At 43.2% G+C, this 20833-nt stretch overlaps 1 protein-coding gene across 1 annotated transcript in view; it reads left to right on the top strand.

The window, feature by feature from the left end:
- The first annotated feature begins 6237 nt into the window (after positions 1–6237).
- LOC139422477 (disks large homolog 2-like) overlaps positions 6238–20833 on the top strand; it is a 289501-nt gene continuing 274905 nt past the window's right edge. The window contains exon 1 of the mRNA XM_071173643.1: positions 6238–6372. The gene's annotated coding sequence lies outside the window, so the exon portion shown is untranslated. The remainder of the gene's footprint in view (positions 6373–20833) is intronic.

Raw genomic sequence — 20833 nt, 5'->3', positions numbered from 1 at the left:
ATCATATCCAAGAAGACTTGAGGCTGTAATCGCTGCCAAAGGTGCTTCAATAAAGAACTGAGTAAAGGGTCTGAATACTTATGTAAATGTGATCTTTCAGTTTTTTGCTTTATTGTGTATTGTGTGTAGATTGATGAGGAAAATAAAGGTGCTATCTTCCCCTTAATCTGAAGCCGTAACCACGGCAGCTACATTAGGTATAATTTCACCATCACTTTCCAGCAACTAGGTTGCTGGTTATGCTCTGCTACACCTCACGTTAGACCTAATCTTTTTGACCTCTTCTCAGCAGTGGCTCCTTACATAGCTATCAATCCCTAGTTTAGTTGCCGAGTTTCCAATGGCACTCATGCATGTGGTGGTAATTCATATTACATCTGGCTATTGGGCCCGACACTGTTTGTCGTGTGTCCCTATCGCTCGTTTACCGCATGCACGACTGGCTTCGAAGCAGCAAGCGTTTCACGTCTTACAAATTGCATTCCGTCATGTGTGGTTGGGTTCTACGTACCATCATGCACGTGTGAATGTAGCATTTCCTGTCAACAAATCGGCGTAACAATTTGAGGCGTTCAGCAGGTCAGGGATGGGATAGCGTCAGTGTTTTAAGGTTACTCGTGCATATACCTTTACGTTATGCTTGGTTGGGTAGATATACATACAGACTCCTCGTTTAGACTCAACACGTTACACTATTTATCTTGCACTCAGCGTGCTTGCATTAATAAACGTTCCACATAATACTTTCCATTACAGCATAGTTGCACTTTTAATTGCACTCTATTTATCTTGTCTTCAATAGTTAGATCCAACCTTCACTCCACTATGTCCCTTCTCCCTGGTGAGTAACGTGTTTATTTTTGGGGGCATTGGAAAACCTCCCTGGTCTTTGTGACACAAAATCTCTATTTTATCCATTTGAAATTCAAGATGTAACACAACAAAATGTGGAAAAAGTCAAGAGGTGTATGCTAATACATTCTGAAGGCACTGTATCTCTGTGAAATGTCAACGGAGTACCGAGCGTACCGCAATCTTTTTATTTTCAAAGCCTTTAACATTTCAATTCAGCTTGTGCCATGCTAATTTAGCTTTTTGTGACCCGCGGAAACAACTTTGCAGACGACCACCACAACATGTAAAATCAGTCAGTGCTCAGTGCTTATTTTTTTAATATATTTTTTTACCTTTATTTAACCAGTTAAGAACAAATTCTTATTTTCAATGACGGCCTAGGAACACTGCCTGTTCAGTGGCAGAACGACAGATTTCTACCTTGTCAGCTCGGGGGTTTGAACTTGCTTGCAACCTTCCGGTTACTAGTCCAACGCTCTAACCACTAGGCTACCCTGCCGCCCCTTATAATCAGATGTATTAGGTTACGAAATCAGTTTTTGTGGATATAATGTTAATGGTATGTTAGAGAAAGACCTGACTGAACGATTAAGAATGTAAATAATCATATTGCTCTTGGTAAAATGTATTGGCAACATTTTACTTGACAGGCAGTGTCATAACACGCTATGACACGGTCATAACATGTCATCATGTCAAAACAGCTGACAGCTTTGCACAGTCTTGGCATTCTCTCAACCAACTTCATGAGGTAGTCACCTGGAATGCATTTCAATTAACAGGTGTGCCTTCATAATTTGTGGAATTTATTTCCTTAATGCGACTTCCGGCGCCGACAGAGATGGCCGCCTTGCTTCGCGTTCCTAGGAAACTATGCAGTATTTAGTTTTTTTATGCGTTATTTATTACATTGTTACCCCAGGAAATCTTAGGTTTTATTACATACAGTCGGGAGGAACTATTGGATATAAGAGCAGCGTCAACTCACCAATATTACGACCAGGAATACGACTTTCATCTCATATGTATATACTGTACTCTATACCATCTACTGCATCTTGCCTATGCCGTTCGGCCATCGGTCATTCATATATTGTTATGTACATATTCTTATTCATTCCTTTACACTTGTGTGTATAAGGTAGTTGTTGTGAAATTGTTAGGTTAGATTACTTGTTAGATATTACTGCATGGTCGTAACTGGAAGCACAAGCATTTCGCTACACTCGCATTAACATCTGCTAACCATGTGTATGTGACAAGTAAAATGTCATTTGATTTGAGCCAATCAGTTGTGTTGTGACACGGTAGGGATGGTAAATAGAAGATAGCCCTATTTTGTAAAATACCAAGTCCATATTATGGCAAGAACAGCTCAAATAAGCAAAGAGAAACGACATTCCATCATTACTTTAAGACATGAAAGCCAGTCAATCCGGAACATTTGAAGAACTTTCAAAGGTTCTTCAAGTGCAGTCGCAAAAACCATCAAGTGCTATGATGAAACTGGCTCTCATGAGGACCGCCACAGGAAAGGAAGTCCCAGAGTTACCTCTGCTGCAAAGGATCAGTTCATTAGAGTTACCAGCCTCAGAAATTGCAGCCCAAATAAATGCTTCACAGAGTTCAAGTAACAAACACATCTCAACCTCAACTGTTCAGAGGATACTGCATGAATCAGGCTTTCATGGTCGAATTGCTGCAAAGAAACCACTACTAAAGGACACGAATAAGAGGAAGAAACACGAGCAATGGACATTAAACTGGTGGAAATCTGTCCTTTGGTCTGAGTCCAAATTTTAGATTTTTGGTTCCAACCAGGTGAATGGATGATCTCCGCATGTGTGGTTCTCACCTTTCAGTTGTGTAAAGTACTTTAAGTAAAAATACTTTAAACTACTACTTATAAGTCGCTTTTTTGAGTTATCTGTACTTTGCTATTTATATTTTTGCCAACTTTTACTTTTACTTCACTACATCCCTAAAGAAAGTGATGTACTTTTTACTCCATACATTTTCCCTGACACCCAAAAGCACTCTTTACATTTTGACGGGAAAATGGTCCAATTCACACACTGATCAAGAGAACCTCCCTGGTCATCCCTACTGCCTCTGATCTGGCAGACTCACTGAGTGTTCGAGTAATTTTCTATTAAATTATCTTTACTCAAGTATGACAAATTGACTACTTTTTCCACCACTGTCACCGTGAAGCATGGAGGAGGAGGTGTGGGGGTGCTTTGCTGGTGACACTATCTGTGATTTATTTAGAATTTAAGACACACTTAACCAGCATGGCCGCCACAGCATTCTGCAGCGATACACCAGCCCATCTGGTTTGTGCTTAGTCCCACTATCATTTGTTTTTCAACAGGACAATGACCCAACACGCCTCCAGGCTGTGTAAGGACTGTTTTACCAAGAAGAAGAGTGATGGAGTGCTACATCAGATGACCTGGCCTCCACAATCATCCGAGCTCAACCCAATTGAGATGATTTAGGATGAGTTGGACCACAGAGTGAAGGAAAAGCAGCCAACAAGTGCTCAGCATATGTGTGAACTCCTTCATTCCAGGTGAAGCTGGTTGAGAGAATGCCAAGCGTGTGCAAAACTGTCGAGGCAAAGGGTGACTACTTTGAAAAATCTCAAATATAAACAAATCAAAATATGTTTTAACACTTTTTGTTGCTTAATTCATGATTCCATATGTGTTATTCATAGTTTTGATGTCTTCACTATTATTCTACAATATAGAAAAAAATAAGAAAAACCCTTGAATGAGTGTTCAAACTTTTGACTGGTACTGTGTCTATAAACTCAGCATATAAAGAAACGTCTCCTCACTGTCAACTGTGTTTATTTTCAAACAACGTAACATCTGTAAATACTTGTATGAACATAACACGATTCAACAACTGAGACATAAACTGAACAAGTTACACAGACCTGTGACTAACAGAAATAGAATAATGAGTCCCTGAACAAAGGTGGGGTCAAAATCATCAGTAACAGTCAGTATCTGGTGTGGCCACCAGCTGCATTAAGCACTGCAGTGTATCTCCACCTCATGGACTGCACCAGATTTGCCAGTTCTTGTTGTGAGATGTTACCCCACACTTCCACCAAGGCACCTGCAAGTTCCCGGACATTTCTGGGGGGATTGCCCCTAGCCCTCACCCTCCGATCCAACAGGTCCCAGACGTGCTCAATGGGATAGAGATCCGGGCTCTTCGCTGGCCATGGCAGAGCAGTGACATTCCTGTCTAGCAGGAAATCACGCACAGAATGAGCAGTATGGCTGGTGGCATTGTCATGCTGCAGGGTCATGTCAGGATGAGCCTGCAGGAAGGGTATCACATGAGGGAGTAGGATGTCTTCCCTGTAACGCACAGCATTGAGATTGCCTGCAATGGCAAGCTCAGTCCGATGATGCTGTGACACACCGCCCCAGACCATGATGGACCCTCCACCTCCAAATCGATCCCGCTCCAGAGTACAGGCCTCGGTGTAACGCTCATTCCTTCGGCGATAAACGCGAATCCGACCATCACCCCTCGTGATACAAAACCCTGACTCGTCAGTGAAGAGCACTTTTTGCCAGCCCTGTCAGGTCCAGCGACGATGGATTTGTGCCCATAGCCGACGTTGTTGCTGGTGATGTCTGGTGAGGACCTATCTTACAACAGGCCTACAAGCCCTCAGTCCAGCCTCTCTCAGCCTATTGCGGACTGTCTCAGTACTGATGGAGGGATTGTGCGTTCCTGGTGTAACTCGGTCAGTTGTTGTTGCCATCCTGTACATGTCCAGCAGGTGTGATGTTTGGATGTACCGATCCTGTGCAGATGTTGTTACACGTGGTCTGCCACTGCGAGGATGATCAGCTGTCCGTCCTGTAGCGCTGTCTTAGGCGTCTCCCAGCACAGAAATTGAAATGTGTTGCCCTGGCCACATCTGCTGTCCTCATGCCTTCTTGCAGCATGCCTGAGGCACGTTCACGCAGCTGAGCAGGAACCCTGGTCTTCTTTCTTGTGGTGTTTTTCAGAGTCAGTAGAAAGTTCTCTTTAGTGTCCTAAGTTTTCATAATTGTGTCCTTAATTGCCTACCTTCTGTAAGCTGTTAGTGTCTTAACGACTGTTCCACAGGTGCATGTTCATTAATTGATTTTGGTTCATGGAACAAGCATGGGAAACAGTGTTTAAATCTGTGAAGTTATTTGGAGTTTTACGAATTATCTTTGAAAGACAGGGTCCTGAAAAAGGGATCTCTCTCTCTCTCTCTCTCTCTCTCTCTCTCTCTCTCTCTCTCTCTCTCTCTCTCTCTCTCTCTCTCTCTCTCTCTCTCTCTCTCTCTCTCTCTCTCTCTCTCTCTCTCTCTCTCTCTCTCTCTCTCTCTCTCTCTCTCTCTCTCTCAGGTTTTTACACTATGCACTGTAGATGTCATAACCAGCCATAAAATAACGCAATATATGTCACAACAGGTCTAAATGTGTAATGACCATATTATAACAGGTTATGTCAACTGTTTTGACATGATTCTGTCCGTGTTACACCGTGTTCTGATGCTCGGTGTTAAGTAAAGTGTTACCATATGTATTTTATAACATAAGGAAGTGAGATTTCATCTTCAGAGTGCGTTTTCATCTACTCTGGGCTGTGTGGGTAGACACCCTACAGGTCAGAATATTCACATGCTACACTCCTCTGAGACTTAAGCAAGTCTATGGACGTGTTTGACATGTGATTCCCCAAGGCGGTATTTTGTAGCCATCTCAGAAAGGCTATTAAATCACCCTTGCTTTATCAGGCCTACCCCAGCAGGCTTGTGGTTGAGTTTCAAGCTCTTGAGTTTAGATTACATAGTGCATGTATCCTCCTGGAGTAGGGACTATCCTGATGGCCTCAGTTTGGGATTGTTTTCTGTCCCCGTTTTGTCCCTGTGTGCGAAAGCCAGTGGCCCTCCACCCCGGTGATATGTGACCACTTAAAGTGATATCCTGTTGAGCTGTCCTCACAGGCTCAAGTGTGCCCTTCACGCGTGAGTGTGCTCTTAACCTCCCCCCCATCCCTCAGACAGCTCAGCACGCTGAGACAGAGAGGGACAGAGAGGAATGAGGGCTGGTAGGGGCCCCCCATACCTCCTCCCCATGCCAAAGAATGTCACTGCCAGGGCCTGCCAGTAGATTCACGTGTTGATTCAACTGTCTATGAAATCTGGGGACACCCATATGTATACACTGGGTGGGGGTGTATGAGTGAGGTTGTGGAGGGGATTGCTTGTCAGTGTGTCAGCGTTAAACACATTCTGAGAGGCAGGGCTGCATTAGAAATCAGCTGCCGGAGTGTGTGTGCTGCCCAGGGTGCAATGTCATTGTCTGTATTGGAGTTGAACAGGCGGATTGTCGGAGGATTAGGCTTGCTGTTTGGTTGCAGGGGCATCTGGTGCTCCCACAGCACACTGCTTCAAGGGACCAGCAGCACTCAGAATGTCCATGGAGACCAGCAAAGTTTGACTAAACTGTAAGTTAGTCAAGTGTGCTACTTTTAGTTTTAAACATTTTGATTGTTGGAATACAGTTCACTATTCTACAGTAAGTTGCATATACCGGTAGGCCAATTTTATATTTTATGATATGATAATATATCTGAATTTAAATGAATTACACTTAAAAGCAGCAAAACAGGGAAACACGCCACACAATTCTAATGCTGTGTTTACCCTGTTTTGTTGTCTCTGATTTGTGTGTTTGTTTTTTTTAGGTTTTTGAACTGCTGCAACCAAATGTCCCTGCAGTAGGACAATAAAGATAATCTAAATCTGTTCATGTTGCTGAATATGGTACCTCTACAAGTATTACTGAATACGGTGCCGTGTCGTGTTGTTGGCTAGTAGAACATGTGAATATCACATTGAATCTTAAGATGGCTGTGACGAAGAGAATTCTGCATTTACTTGGCGCTTAATGAGTTTAGGGGATTTGCATACATTTTGGTTCAATGAAGTGTGTATTTGTATGTGCCTACTTGTAATCCATAAATTGCAGAAAAGAGAGGCATTTGTGCCAATGGTTTGTTCCACAAATATGTAGTGACTTTCAAACTTGACAAAGTTTCTCAGCTAACTCAAAACAAAATACTCAAATACTCATTCTTAGCAGTGCATTAAGGACTTGCTCGAACAGTTGTTCGTGTTGGGGACTGAACCATTGTACTCCTAACGTCTTGTGATGAATGAAAATTGCTTGTTGTCATTAACCTCCATTTAAATGTAAATGTGGGTTTTGTCCGCGGTTACCTCTGGACTGCTGCAGCAGATAACTTGTCATGGGTTCAGTTTATTTTGTTGAACATGCAGTAGCCATTCTTTTGAAAAGTCTACATTGTTAACTTTTCTTCAATTGCATTACAAGTAATAGTCCACCTACGTTATTGTACATTTTTGGCTTGTTGATATGAACTAATCCATTCTATGGGATGCTCCGTGGTGTTTGGAAATGCTGTTTGGAAATGCGTTGTTGGCCATGACTTCATGCTGTTTGTATATGTGTAGCTCACTGATCACTTCACTGTGCTTTTTAGTCTACGATCTAGATGTGAAGGAGCCTCGAAGACCCTTTTGGGGTTCAAAAGATTGGCACTATGGGGGAACCTTTTCAGATTCTTAGAGGAAAAGATTCTTAGAGGAACCCCTATGTAAATGTTCAAACTGGAACCTTTTTCTGATGGGAGGGGCTCACATTAACATATTGTAGCGGCGGCAGCCTATCAGATGATTGGAGGCGTGACTTTCAGATCGTTATTTTTGGCCATCCGTGAAAGTAAATGTCATTCCTGTTCATCATGTTTAGTTGGTACACTGCAAATATACATTTTCCTTTAATATTTATGCATATTACATCATCTAATATTATAGTAATAATATTAACATTTCTGATTACATATAGAAATAAAGTGGTAACTTTTCCAACATTGGGATTTGCATAGGTTTTGAGGAACTCATACATCTCTATAAGCCTCATAGAAGCCAATAAAAAAATCTATGTTCACAAAAAACTTTTCGTAATTAAAACTGGAGGCTACAGTCATAATATAATGGGCTTGATGGTCAATGTTGTATTATTCAATATGCACGTGCCAGCAAAAAGGTTCCTCCAGGAACCCTTTGCTCCATTGAAACATGAAAGTTTCCTCAAAGAAGTCTCAACTAGCCAAACGAGCAAATATCCCCAGGGTTCCTCAGGTCACCCTTAATTCTAAGAGTGTAGAACTAGGGGTATTCTGTCCACAAAACCGTTTATATACTATAATATACACTAAAAGTATGTGCTAAAAGTGTGTGGACATCCCTTAAAATTAGTGAATTCGGCTGAGTTCCAGTTGCTCATCCCTGTTCTATTGGGATCAATTCCATTTCCATTTACCCGGTTTCATAACAATTTTTAATGAGGGTTAAATGCCCAACCGTTGGTCGAGTGAAACACGTACCATTTTCAAGATTGGAGCCAATTCTATTTCAATTCATTCAATTCCAATTTTCCTCAATGCTTCTCTGAGAAAAAAAATGGACTTGGAATTTCAGTTACTTACTTTATGTAGCAGGGTATGGCTAGTGGAGTCTAGTGGAGTCCAGATGTCTATGTTCTCTGGCAGAGGTAAATGTTTTGGTGGCTTCACAGTCACATGGTTACATGAAACCTAATATTGTAGTGACCCTTGACGTTGATAAGTACATTTACTGACCCCTCCTCCAAGGGAGCATGCTTTCTTGGAGTCGTTGGTAGTGTGTAGGTCTCAGGACTGCAACGTTAGGGTTCGATTCCACCCTTGGAAAGCTCACTCTCCCTCTTGTTTCATTACTATGACGTCAGAAGTGAAAGGACCGGCAGTTAAGAGGTGGCATCCCTGATAGTGAATGTTTGGGTGGCTTCACAGTCACATGGTTGCATGAAACCTAATATTGTATCTTAAAAAGGAGGGAGCAGTGTCGTGATCCTGGCACTGGTAAGCAAGTATACTGACTTCCCCAAGTGACTTACTTGGAGTAGTTGGTAGCATGCCGCGTCAGTTTCCTGACCGCAATGTCGATGGCTTGATTCCACCCTGGGACAGGTCCTCCTGTTTTTTTTTATTATTATTTGTAAAAATATATATTTTTGTGTTTTATTGTCAAATACACCAGATGGGTGCAGTGAAATGTGTTGCTTTCTAGAAGTGGCCACCAACCACTTTCACAGTCAAAATGCAAGCCAAGATTTACTGCTCAGATTTTTTTCAAACGTTTCTTAAAAAATGTAACATTGACCTAATAAAAACAGTTCTATAGGAATGAGGTTTGCGTAGTCGGCCTACTACATTATCGTAGCATACTGGCTACATGCCAGGCCTGAAAATACAGCTCTTCTCAGACCAAACTCAAGCTTTGATTTAAAAAAAATAGATCAGTTGGTGTAGCACTTGCATGTCAAAGTTGAGCATAAATTGAAATAATATGCAAATAATTAGCTTTTTTATACTGAACAAAATATATATATCTACGATTTTACTGAGTTACAGTTCATATAAGAAAATCTGTCAATTTTAAATAAATTCATTAGGACCTAATCTATGGATTTCACATGACTGGACAGGGGTGCAGCCATGGGTGAAGAGCCAGGCCCAGCCAATCAGAAATAGTTTTTTCCCCACAAAAGGGCTTTATTACAGACATAAATAGTCCTCAGTTTCATCAGCTGTCCGGGTGGCTCGTCTCAGACAATCCCACTGGTGAAGAAGTCAGATGTGGAAGTCCGGGTTCTGCAGTTGTGAGGTCTGCGGTTGTGAGGCTGGTTGGACCTACTGACAAATTCTCTAAAACCACATTGGAGGCGGCTTATGGTGGAGAAATTAACATTCAATCTTCTGGCAACAGTTCTGGTGGACATTGCTGCAGTCAGCCTTCCAATTGCATGCTCCCTAAAACTTGAGACATCTGTGGTATTGTTTTGTGTGACAAAACTGCTAATTTTAGTGGCCTTCTATTTTCCCCAGCACAAGGTGCACCTGTGTAATGATCATGTTGATTAATCAGCTACTTGATATGCCACACCAGTTAGGTGGATGGATTATCTTAGAGAAGGAGAAATTCTCACTCACAGGGATGTAAACAAATTTGTCCACAAATATTTTTGTGGATATGGAACATTTCTGGGATCTTTTATTTCAGCTCATGAAACATGGGACCAACGCTTTACAACGCTTTACAACGCTTTACACGCTTTACATTTATATTTTTGTTCAGTATATTTTACTGGACTGATGGTACCTGCATCTGATGGTCATGGTACTTTCAAGACAACTAAGAACTCGGGGGAAAAACCAAGTTAAAATCATGACGTCAGTGATCTTAAGGCCGGAAAGTCGGAGCTCTAGGAAGATGCCCATGTTTCTGACTTGGAATTCCGACTTGGATAACCGACCGTTCACAACAACCGGATAACCGACCGTTCCCAGTCGGATCTAGTCTTTTTCATAGTTCCCAGTTGTCTTGAACGCAGCATTAGTCTCAGCAGAGGGAGGAAGAGTACAGCAGAGGGTCTGCCTCTCACGCTCCCCCCTCTCGCCTTACTTTCCTCCAGTTTATGGGGGGTGATTCATGCCAGAATTAAGCCTCATGAAGCTACTGAAACCTCTCACCAAGACACCTAATGTCTTCCTAGTGCCATAAAATTCCGCAATGAATTAACATGGACTGTCAATGGAGACAAGTTTTTTTCAAAGGCATCAAACTGATGCCACGTTCACGACACGTACACGTCATGTCAGTTTGCTTGTAAGTTTATTAGGAAATATTTCACCATGAACGCCTTAAATCTGTGTGCCCGCGACACTTACGCGCGCCACGTGTTAGTTTAAGTGTCTAGTTCATTATTAAAGATCTCAATATGAACGAATTACGAACATCTACATGTACATGATTTTGTACAGTGTTGACAGTGCTGAATATTTTTTTTGTTTGACAGTCTCTCTCTGGACATAATTTTTTTAAGTTTTATGAAATCTTATGTAATATAGTACCAAACTTTGCTGGAAGCTGTAGGCACGGTGATTTGAGCTCTCCGATTGGCCAGCTCAGTAGGCACACTCGATTTAGCCACAGATCTCTAGGTTTGCCGTGTAGGTGGCGTTTGTCTCTAAAGACAAATGAAAAGGATAAAAATGGGAACACTTTGCCTACCTGGTGCACAGGGCTTCTGAATGAAGTGCACCTACCGGCAACAGTGCAACACGAATACATTTAAGTGCAAACCTATATTGTTGGCTTTTCTACAGAAATGTTTGGTGAATGACTAGGAATGCATTGAAGATTGCAAATGATGGTGCCCCCAGAGAAAATGTATGCTAAAGGCCTTGCTCAAGGGCACATTGACAGATGTTTCACCTTGTCGGCTCAGATTTTTGAACCAGTGACTTTTCGGTTACTATCCCAACTCTCTAACCACTAGGCTACCTGCTGCCCGTTTGATGGTGAAAGGGTTATTTGTGACTCAGTCGTCTTGAAGTCTTATTATTTTTTGATAAAAAATAAAAACAACTTTTGTGTAATTAATTAATTCATATTTTCTCCCATATGTGACAAAATGAAGCAGAAAATGCATCCAGTGTCCTGACATCTGATCGTACTGTGCCAAAGAAAGGGGACACTTCATGCATGGCTGCATGCCAGCCTACTGTCTCTGAGCAGTGCTAAAGCTGTTCTATTTCAAGGATCCGCCACTCAAGTGAATCCTGCTATAGCCTTCTGGCAAAGTGAGTGTCTTAAGCTGAAGCTGCTATAACAACAAAGATACACATACGTGCAAGACATCAGCCTCTACTCTTGGATTAAATTACACACAAGACCGGAGGGGAATTACTTAAAGTTGTGTTGTATGCAGATAAACATGGTGTTTGCCAATCAGTGTTAAACTAGAGTGTTTTGTATCAAACTTTTTTAAAGTAGGACATTTGGGGTTTGAATGAGGTATCCTCCTGGGTGGAATTTGTTCAAAAAGATTAGGGTTAAATTGAATAGCTTTACTTCTCTGTATTGCAGTGAATGTCACCTCTTGGCTATGGATACCTAGTCTGGTTACCATTCTCTTGAGCTAACATTCCACTGCTAGTCACTTCATGCCATTGCCAAAGAGACGGGCATTTTTGCCATAGTCTGTCGGCATTAGAACATTGTGGCCCCTTCCGCATGTGGGGAAAGACCTGTGGTTACCTAGGTTACCCCATTGGGCCACAGCAAAAGCATGACCTTTTTCAAATACATTTTTCTTGTCTGCTTGTTTTAGTCAATTAAAAACTATATTTAAGAAAAGTTCAACATGTCTAAAAATTTAATTTCAACATTACCTGCTAGTGTTCTCACTATTTAGAAAAACAGAATATTGTAGGGCTTCCCGACCGGTACATTAAGCTTGCTAAGACCAGCAATGCAAACAAACGGACTATACTGCTACAAGTAGTGAATGGAGTTAGAGTATACTAATTTTATACTAAAATTGTTAAATGTCTTACCTGTGATTAAATGTTCTCCACACACATTCACTACATGACCAAAAGTATGTGGACACCTGCCCATTGAACATCTCATTCCCGTAACCGGCCGCGACCGGGAGGTCCGTGGGGCGACGCACAATTGGCCTAGCGTCGTCCGGGTTAGGGAGGGATTGGTCGGTAGGGATCTCCTTGTCTCATCGCGCACCAGCGACTCCTGTGGCGGGCCGGGCGCAGTGCGCGCTAGCCAAGGTTGCCAGGTGCACGGTGTAGCCTCCGACACATTGGTGCGGCTGGCTTCCGGGTTGGATGCGCCCTGTGTTAAGAAGCAGTACGGCTGGTTGGGTTGTGTATCGGAGGACGCATGACATTCAGCCTTCGTCTCTCCCGAGCCCGTACGGGAGTTGTAGCAATGAGACAAGATAGTAGCAACAATTGGATACCACGAAATTGAGGAGAAAAAGGGGTAAAATAAAAATCATTCTCATTCCAAAATCATGGGCATTAATATGGAGTTGGTCCCCCTTTGCTGCTATAACAGCCTCCACTCTTCTGGGAAGGTGGTCCACAAGATGTTGGAACATTGCTGTGGGGACTTGCTTCCATTCAGCCACAAGAGCATTAGTGAGGTTGGGCAATTAGGCCTGGCTCGCATTTGGTGTTCTAATTTATCCCAAAGGTGTTCAATGGGGTTGAGGTCAGGGCTCTGTGCAAGCCAGGCAAGTTCTTCCACACCAATCTCGACAAACCATTTCCGTATGGACTTCGCTTTGTGCACTGGTGCATTGTCATGCTGAAACAGGAAAGGGTCTTCCCCAAACTGTTGCCACAAAGTTGTACGCATAGAATTGTCTAGAATGTCATTGTATGCTGTAGCATTAAGATTTCCCTTCACTGGAACTAAGAGGCCTAGCCCGAACCATGAAAAACAGCCCCAGACCAATATTCCTCCTCCACCAAACTTTACAGTTGGCACAAGCATTGTCCTGTCATCTGGGGCAGGTAGCTTTATCCTGGCTTCTGCCAAACCCAGATTAGTCCGCCGGACTGCCAGATGGTGACGTGTGATTCATCACTCCAGAGAACTCATTTCTACTGCTCCAGAGTCCAATGGCGGCGAGCTTTATATCACTCCAGCCAGCGCTTGGCATTGTGCATGGTGATTTTAGGCTTGTGTGTGTCTACACGGTCATGGAAACCCATTTCATGAATCTCCCGACAAACAGTTATTGTGCTGACGTTGCTTTCAGAGGCAGTTTAGAACTCCGCAGTGAGTGTTGCAACTGAGGTGTGTGCTCGATTTTATACACCTGTCAGCAACTGTGTGGCTAAAATAGCCAAATCCACTAATTTGAAGGGGTGTCCACATACTTTTGTACATACAGTACCAGTCAAAGGTTAGGACACAGCTACCCATTCAAGGGTTTTTCTACATTGTAGAATAATAGTGAAGACATAAACTATAAAATAACACATATGGAATCATGTAGTAACCCAAAAAGTGTTAAACAAATCAAAATACACTACCATTCAAAGGTTTGGGGTCACTTAGAAATGTCCTTGCTTTTGAAATAAAGGCTAATTATTTTGCCCATTAAATATACACGGTAGTGTCTATATTCGATTCTTCAAAGTAACCACCCTTTGCCATGACAGCTTTGCACACTCTTGGCATTCTCTCAAACAGCTTCACCTGGAATGCTTTTCCAACAGTCTTGAAGGAGTTCCCACATATGCTGAGCACATGTTGGCTGCTTTTCCTTCACTCTGCAGTCCAACTCATCCCAAACCAAACCATCTCAATTGGGTTGAGGTCAGGTGATTGTGGATGCCAGGTCATCTGATGCAGCACTCCATCACTCTCCTTCTTGGTCAAATAGCTCTTACACAGCCTGGAGGTGTGTTGGGTCATTATCTTGTTGAAAAACAAAATGATAATCCCATTAAGCGCAAACCAGATGAGATGGTGTATTGCTGCAGAATGCTGTGGTAGCCATACTGGTTAAGTGTGTCTTGAATTCTAAATAAATCACTGACAGTGTCACCAGTAAACCACTATCACATCTCCTCCTCCATGCTTCACGGTGGGAACCACACACGAGGAGATCATCAATTCACCTATTCTGTGTCTCACAAAGACACGACGGTTGGAACCAAAAATCTCAAAGGACAGATTTCTACCGGTCTAATTTCCATTGCACGTGTTTCTTGGCCCAAGCAAGTATTTTCTTTTTATTGGTGTCATTTGGGCTGCAATCTGAGGCACAGTTAACTCTAATGAACTTATCCACTGCAGCAGAGGTAACTCTGGGTTTTTCTTTCCTTTGGCGGTCCTCATGAGAGCCAGTTTCATCATGGCGCGTGATGGTTTTTGCGACTGCGCTTGAATAAACGTTCAAAGTTCTTGAAATGTTCCTCCTTGACTGACCTTCATGTCTTAAAGTAATGATGGACTGTCATTTCTCTTTGCTTATTTGAGCTGTTCTTGCCATAATATGGACTTGGTATTTTACCAAATAGGACTGTCTTCTGTATACCACCCCTACCTTGTCAAAACACAACTGATTGGCTCAAATGCATTGGCTCAAATTCCCCTTTTAACAAGGCATACCTGTTTAATTTTTTGTCTACTATATAGTTTTATATCTTCACTATTATTCTAAAATGTAGAAAATATTAAAAATAAAAAAATCCATGAATGTGTAGGTGTGTCCAAACTTTTCACTGGAACTGTATAGTGTAACTTTGTGTCGTCTACTTGGACACCGGGTCCCCACATTTCCCACAGGCCACAGGGTTCTTTTCGCAGGCTCTATTTGCCTACGTGGGACCGTAGGTCAGGATTTTTGTCATGACAAAGTTGCTTATTTTACAATGCGGATCAATAGGAGAGAATGTTTTTATTTCTGGATGTGGTCGAGGGGGTTTCCTTCTTATGACATGAATATTGACTCGGAGTATCTTCAAATATGAACATTCTATCATTAATGAGCTCTAGGAGAACAGAGGATTTGATCATGATTCGATAACCCTCACAGCTATCCTTCAATCACAACGATCATGCAAATATTGGAACACTCACTTTTTTCTCCCCTCTTAACTCGTTGGTTTTCGATTGCTGAACAACAATTTTTTTTTGTTAGTCGAGATGAAACCAATCTGTCGAAAGTTGATAGCTCACAACTAAATTCATACCCCAATTCCAACCACAAAACTTCGTAGCTTTGATTTTTAAGCTTCAAAATACAATTTGCCTAGTTAACAGCTAAATGTTTGTTTTTTTCATTGTTATAATTGTAATTCTACTTTCAAGGCTCCACACAAAATATGAATGTTATTTTCCACAACCAATGAGCAACTCCGCCGTGAATCCAGCTGCATGTTGAAAGTTGAGATTGCCTAAAGGCCAGTCTCCTTGGCAAGGAGGGGATTTTTGGCTAAAGACCCACTTCAAATGGCAATGTTTTATGCAAGTGAGTAAGTAGCCTTCTCTGTCTTGGTATGTACAGATTGAAAGTCTGTTCAATGCCTATTGCCTACAATGCAATGCACAGTTAATACGTTATGCAAAACTGGTTCATCAAGTATTTTGGCGTAACACTTTATAATAACTTCATTTAAGACATGAATGATTTGCTGAACATTTTGTAAATCATTATTACTACATTTTGGTAACCAAATAATTGGAAAGTTAGTTAGCATAATGAATAATGAAATGATAAAATAATTAAATAAATTAGTTTTGTTAGTGTTCAAAAACTGGAGAGTTGAGACCAAATCACGGACGTTGGACAGAGTGGATTTCAGTTGTAACAAAAGACAGTTTTAATGAGTCAGAGATATCTTGTCCCGCAGTTTTACGTGCACGGACCTAGTTCACATAACTCGGCAAGGAGCCAGGTGAAAAAGAGACCTTCTACTACGGTTACATTCATTTTTATACATAGAATAAAGTAGGTGGAGTCTTGTCGTTTCGGTCTTCTTGACTGGTCGGAGGGTTGGAGGTGGGCCTTGCTCTAGCCAGAGCGGGCCCCATTGGTGCACAGCAAAAGTTCTTTGCTCTTGGGACCGGCCAGTTAGAGGGAGATGAGATGTGTGTTTATATAAGGAAGAGGGGGTCAGTCTTATGGCTGGGTGTATGTGTTCTTACGACGGAATGTCTTTGTTTATATGAGCTATGTGTATGAATATTTATATAACAGTTTCGTAACTGCATTTTCACCGTATAATTTAGACTTAATGAAAAACGGCTTTGACCAAGCTTCTTCAGCGCACACCAGACTGCTGGTGGCACCAGCTGTTCAAATGGGACTAGCTTGGACTCCTTGTCAAAGATATTGTCAACTGCTCGATCAAGAAGCATCTAGTACCTAGCATCCATTCACTAAGGCTAAGGACTGGGAGCAGAGCTGAACATCTATTTAGTGCTTACAGCTATTTGCTTTTTGTGGTTTCTTTACCTTGAGAACCTGCCTCGCACTGATACAACCCTATAGAATAATGTTGTTTGTACTTTATAACTCAGTTTAGTAGCATTCAGTGAGAGTGAATTCCCGACATATGCAATGCAAATATCCAGAGCAAGTTAACTGCATTGTACTACTACGGAGTTTGGAATTATTCAGCTTCTTTCCCTTAAAATGTTTCCCAGATATACAGTGCCTTGCGAAAGTATTTGGCCCCCTTGAACTTTGCGACCTTTTGCCACATTTCAGGCTTCAAACATAAAGATATAAAACTGTATTTTTTTGTGAAGAATCAACAACAAGTGGGACACAATCATGAAGTGGAACGACATTTATTGGATATTTCAAACTTTTTTAACAAATCAAAAACTGAAAAATTGGGTGTGCAAAATTATTCAGCCCCCTTAAGTTAATACTTTGTAGCGCCACCTTTTGCTGCGATTAAAGCTGTAAGTCGCTTGGGGTATGTCTCTATCAGTTTTGCACATCGAGAGACTGACATTTTTTCCCATTCTTCCTTGCAAAACAGCTCGAGCTCAGTGAGGTTGGATGGAGAGCATTTGTGAACAGCAGTTTTCAGTTCTTTCCACAGATTCTCGATTGGATTCAGGTCTGGACTTTGACTTGGCCATTCTAACACCCGGATATGTTTATTTTTGAACCATTCCATTGTAGATTTTGCTTTATGTTTTGGATCATTGTCTTGTTGGAAGACAAATCTCCGTCCCAGTCTCAGGTCTTTTGCAGACTCCATCAGGTTTTCTTCCAGAATGGTCCTGTATTTGGCTCCATCCATCTTCCCATCAATTTTAACCATCTTCCCTGTCCCTGCTGAAGAAAAGCAGGCCCAAACCATGATGCTGCCACCACCATGTTTGACAGTGGGGATGGTGTGTTCAGCTGTGTTGCTTTTACGCCAAACATAACGTTTTGCATTGTTGCCAAAAAGTTCAATTTTGGTTTCATCTGACCAGAGCACCTTCTTCCACATGTTTGGTGTGTCTCCCAGGTGGCTTGTGGCAAACTTTAAACAACACTTTTTATGGATATCTTTAAGAAATGGCTTTCTTCTTGCCACTCTTCCATAAAGGCCAGATTTGTGCAATATACGACTGATTGTTGTCCTATGGACAGAGTCTCCCACCTCAGCTGTAGATCTCTGCAGTTCATCCTGTCATGTACTGTCATGTTGTGTCTTGTCTCTGTCCTTTCCCTTCACCCTGTCTCCCTCTGCTGGTCGTTGTTAGGTTACCTTTTCTCCCCCGCTTTCCCCCAGCTGTTCCTTGTCTCCTCTAACTACCCATTCACCCCGTTTCCCACCTGTTCCCTTTTTCCCTCTGATTAGGTCCCTATATCTCTCTCTGTTTCTGTTCCTGTCCTTGTCGGATTCTTGTTTGTTGTGTTTCATGCCTGAGCCAGACTATCGTCATGTTTGCTGTAACCTTGTCCTGTCCTGTCGGAATCTGCCGGTCTATCTGAGCCTACCTATGTTTGGTTATTAAAGAAGCTCTGTTTAAGTTAGTTCGCTTTTGGGTCCTCATTCACTCACCATAACAGAAGAATCCGACCAAGAATGGACCCAGCGACTTCGGATCCTCTCCACTCAGCCGTCGGGATCCAGGGAGCGATGCTAGGCAGACACGAGCAGGAAGTGTCTGCTGCTCGACATGCCGTTGAGACCCTGGCCACCCAAGTCTCCAACCTCACAGAACAGGTTCACCATCTCCGCCTCGATCCACCGGCCACTTCCAGGGCTTTCGAATCTCCGGAGCCCAGAATCAATAACCCGCCGTGTTACTCTGGGGAGCCCACTGAATGCCGCTCGTTCCTCACCCAGTGTGATATTGTGTTTTCTCTCCAGCCCAACACTTACTCCAGGAGCACTGCTCGTGTCGCCTACGTCATATCTCTCCTTATTGGACGGGCTCGTGAGTGGGGCACGGCAATCTGGGAGGCAAGGGCTGAGTGTACTAACCAGTATCAAGACTTTAAGGAGGAGATGATACGGGTTTTTGATCGATCTGTTTTTGGGGAGGAGGCTTCCAGGGCCCTGTCTTCCCTATGTCAAGGCAATCGATCCATAACAGACTACTCTATTGAGTTTCGCACTCTTGCTGTCTCCAGTGGCTGGAACGAGCCGGCCTTGCTCGCTCGTCTTCTGGAGGGTTTCCGCGCAGAGGTAAAGGATGAGATTCTCTCCCGGGAGGTTCCTTCCAGCGTGGATTCCTTGATTGAACTCGCTATTCGCATTGAGCGACGGGTTGATCTTCGTCACCGAGCTCGTGGAAAGGAGCTCGCGCTCTCCGTCGCCTCCCTCTCCGCATCACTACCATCTTCCTCTGCCGGCTCGGGTGCTGAGCCCATGCAGCTGGGAGGTATCCGCATCTCGACTAAGGAGAGGGAACGGAGAATCACCAACCGCCTCTGTCTCTATTGCGGTTCCGCTGGTCATTTTGTCACTTCATGTCCAGTAAAAGGCCAGAGCTCGTCAGTAAGCGGAGGGCTACTGGTGAGCGCTACTACTCCTGTCTCTCCTTCAAGATCCTGCACTACCTTGTCGGTCCATCTACGCTGGACCGGTTCGTCAGCTTCCTGCAGTGCCTTAATAGACTCTGGGGCGGAGGGCTGTTTTATGGACGAGACCTGGGCTCGGGAACATGACATTCCTCTCAGACAGTTAAAGGAGCCCACGGCCTTGTTCGCCCTGGATGGTAGTCCTCTCCCCAGGATTCAGCGTGAGACGCTACCTTTAACCCTCACTGTTTCTGGTAATCATAGTGAAACCATTTCTTTTTTAATTTTTCGTTCACCTTTTACACCTGTTGTTTTGGGCCATCCCTGGCTAGTTTGTCATAATCCTTCCATTAATTGGTCTAGTAATTCTATCCTCTCCTGGAACGTCTCTTGTCATGTGAAATGTTTAATGTCTGCTATCCCTCCTGTGTCCTCTGTCTCTTCTTCACAGGAGGAGCCTGGTGATTTGACAGGGGTGCCGGAGGAATATCACGATCTGCGCACGGTGTTCAGTCGGTCCAGGGCCACCTCTCTTCCTCCACACCGGTCGTATGATTGTAGTATTGATCTCCTTCCGGGAACCACCCCCCCCCGGGGTAGACTATACTCTCTGTCGGCTCCCGAACGTAAGGCTCTCGAAGATTATTTGTCTGTAGCTCTTGACGCCGGTACCATAGTCCCCTCCTCCTCTCCCGCCGGAGCGGGGTTTTTTTTTGTCAAGAAGAAGGACGGGTCTCTGCGCCCCTGCATAGATTATCGAGGGCTGAATGACATAACAGTGAAGAATCGTTATCCGCTTCCTCTTATGTCTTCAGCCTTCGAGATCCTGCAGGGAGCCAGGTTTTTCACTAAGTTGGACCTTCGTAACGCTTACCATCTCGTGCGCATCAGGGAGGGGGACGAGTGGAAGACGGCGTTTAACACTCCGTTAGGGCACTTTGAATACCGGGTTCTTCCTTTCGGCCTCGCTAACGCTCCAGCTGTCTTTCAGGCATTAGTCAATGATGTCCTGAGAGACATGCTGAACATCTTTGTTTTCGTTTACCTTGACGATATCCTGATTTTTTCACCGTCACTCCAGATTCATGTTCAGCACGTTCGACGTGTCCTCCAGCGCCTTTTAGAGAATTGTCTTTTTGTGAAGGCTGAGAAGTGCACTTTTCATGCCTCCTCCGTCACATTTCTCGGTTCTGTTATTTCCGCTGAAGGCATTAAGATGGATCCCGCTAAGGTCCAAGCTGTCATTGATTGGCCCGTCCCTAAGTCACGCGTCGAGCTGCAGCGCTTTCTCGGCTTCGCGAACTTCTATCGTCGTTTCATCCGTAATTTCGGTCAGGTGGCAGCTCCTCTCACAGCCCTTACTTCTGTCAAGACGTGCTTTAAGTGGTCCGTTTCCGCCCAGGGAGCTTTTGATCTCCTCAAGAATCGTTTTACATCCGCTCCTATCCTTGTTACACCTGACGTCTCTAGACAGTTCGTTG

Source organism: Oncorhynchus clarkii, chromosome 12 (assembly GCF_045791955.1).
Source record: "Oncorhynchus clarkii lewisi isolate Uvic-CL-2024 chromosome 12, UVic_Ocla_1.0, whole genome shotgun sequence".
Classification (NCBI taxonomy): Eukaryota; Metazoa; Chordata; class Actinopteri; order Salmoniformes; family Salmonidae; genus Oncorhynchus; species Oncorhynchus clarkii.
The sequence above is the reverse complement of the archived record's forward strand: the minus strand, read 5'-3'. Positions and strand labels throughout refer to the sequence as shown.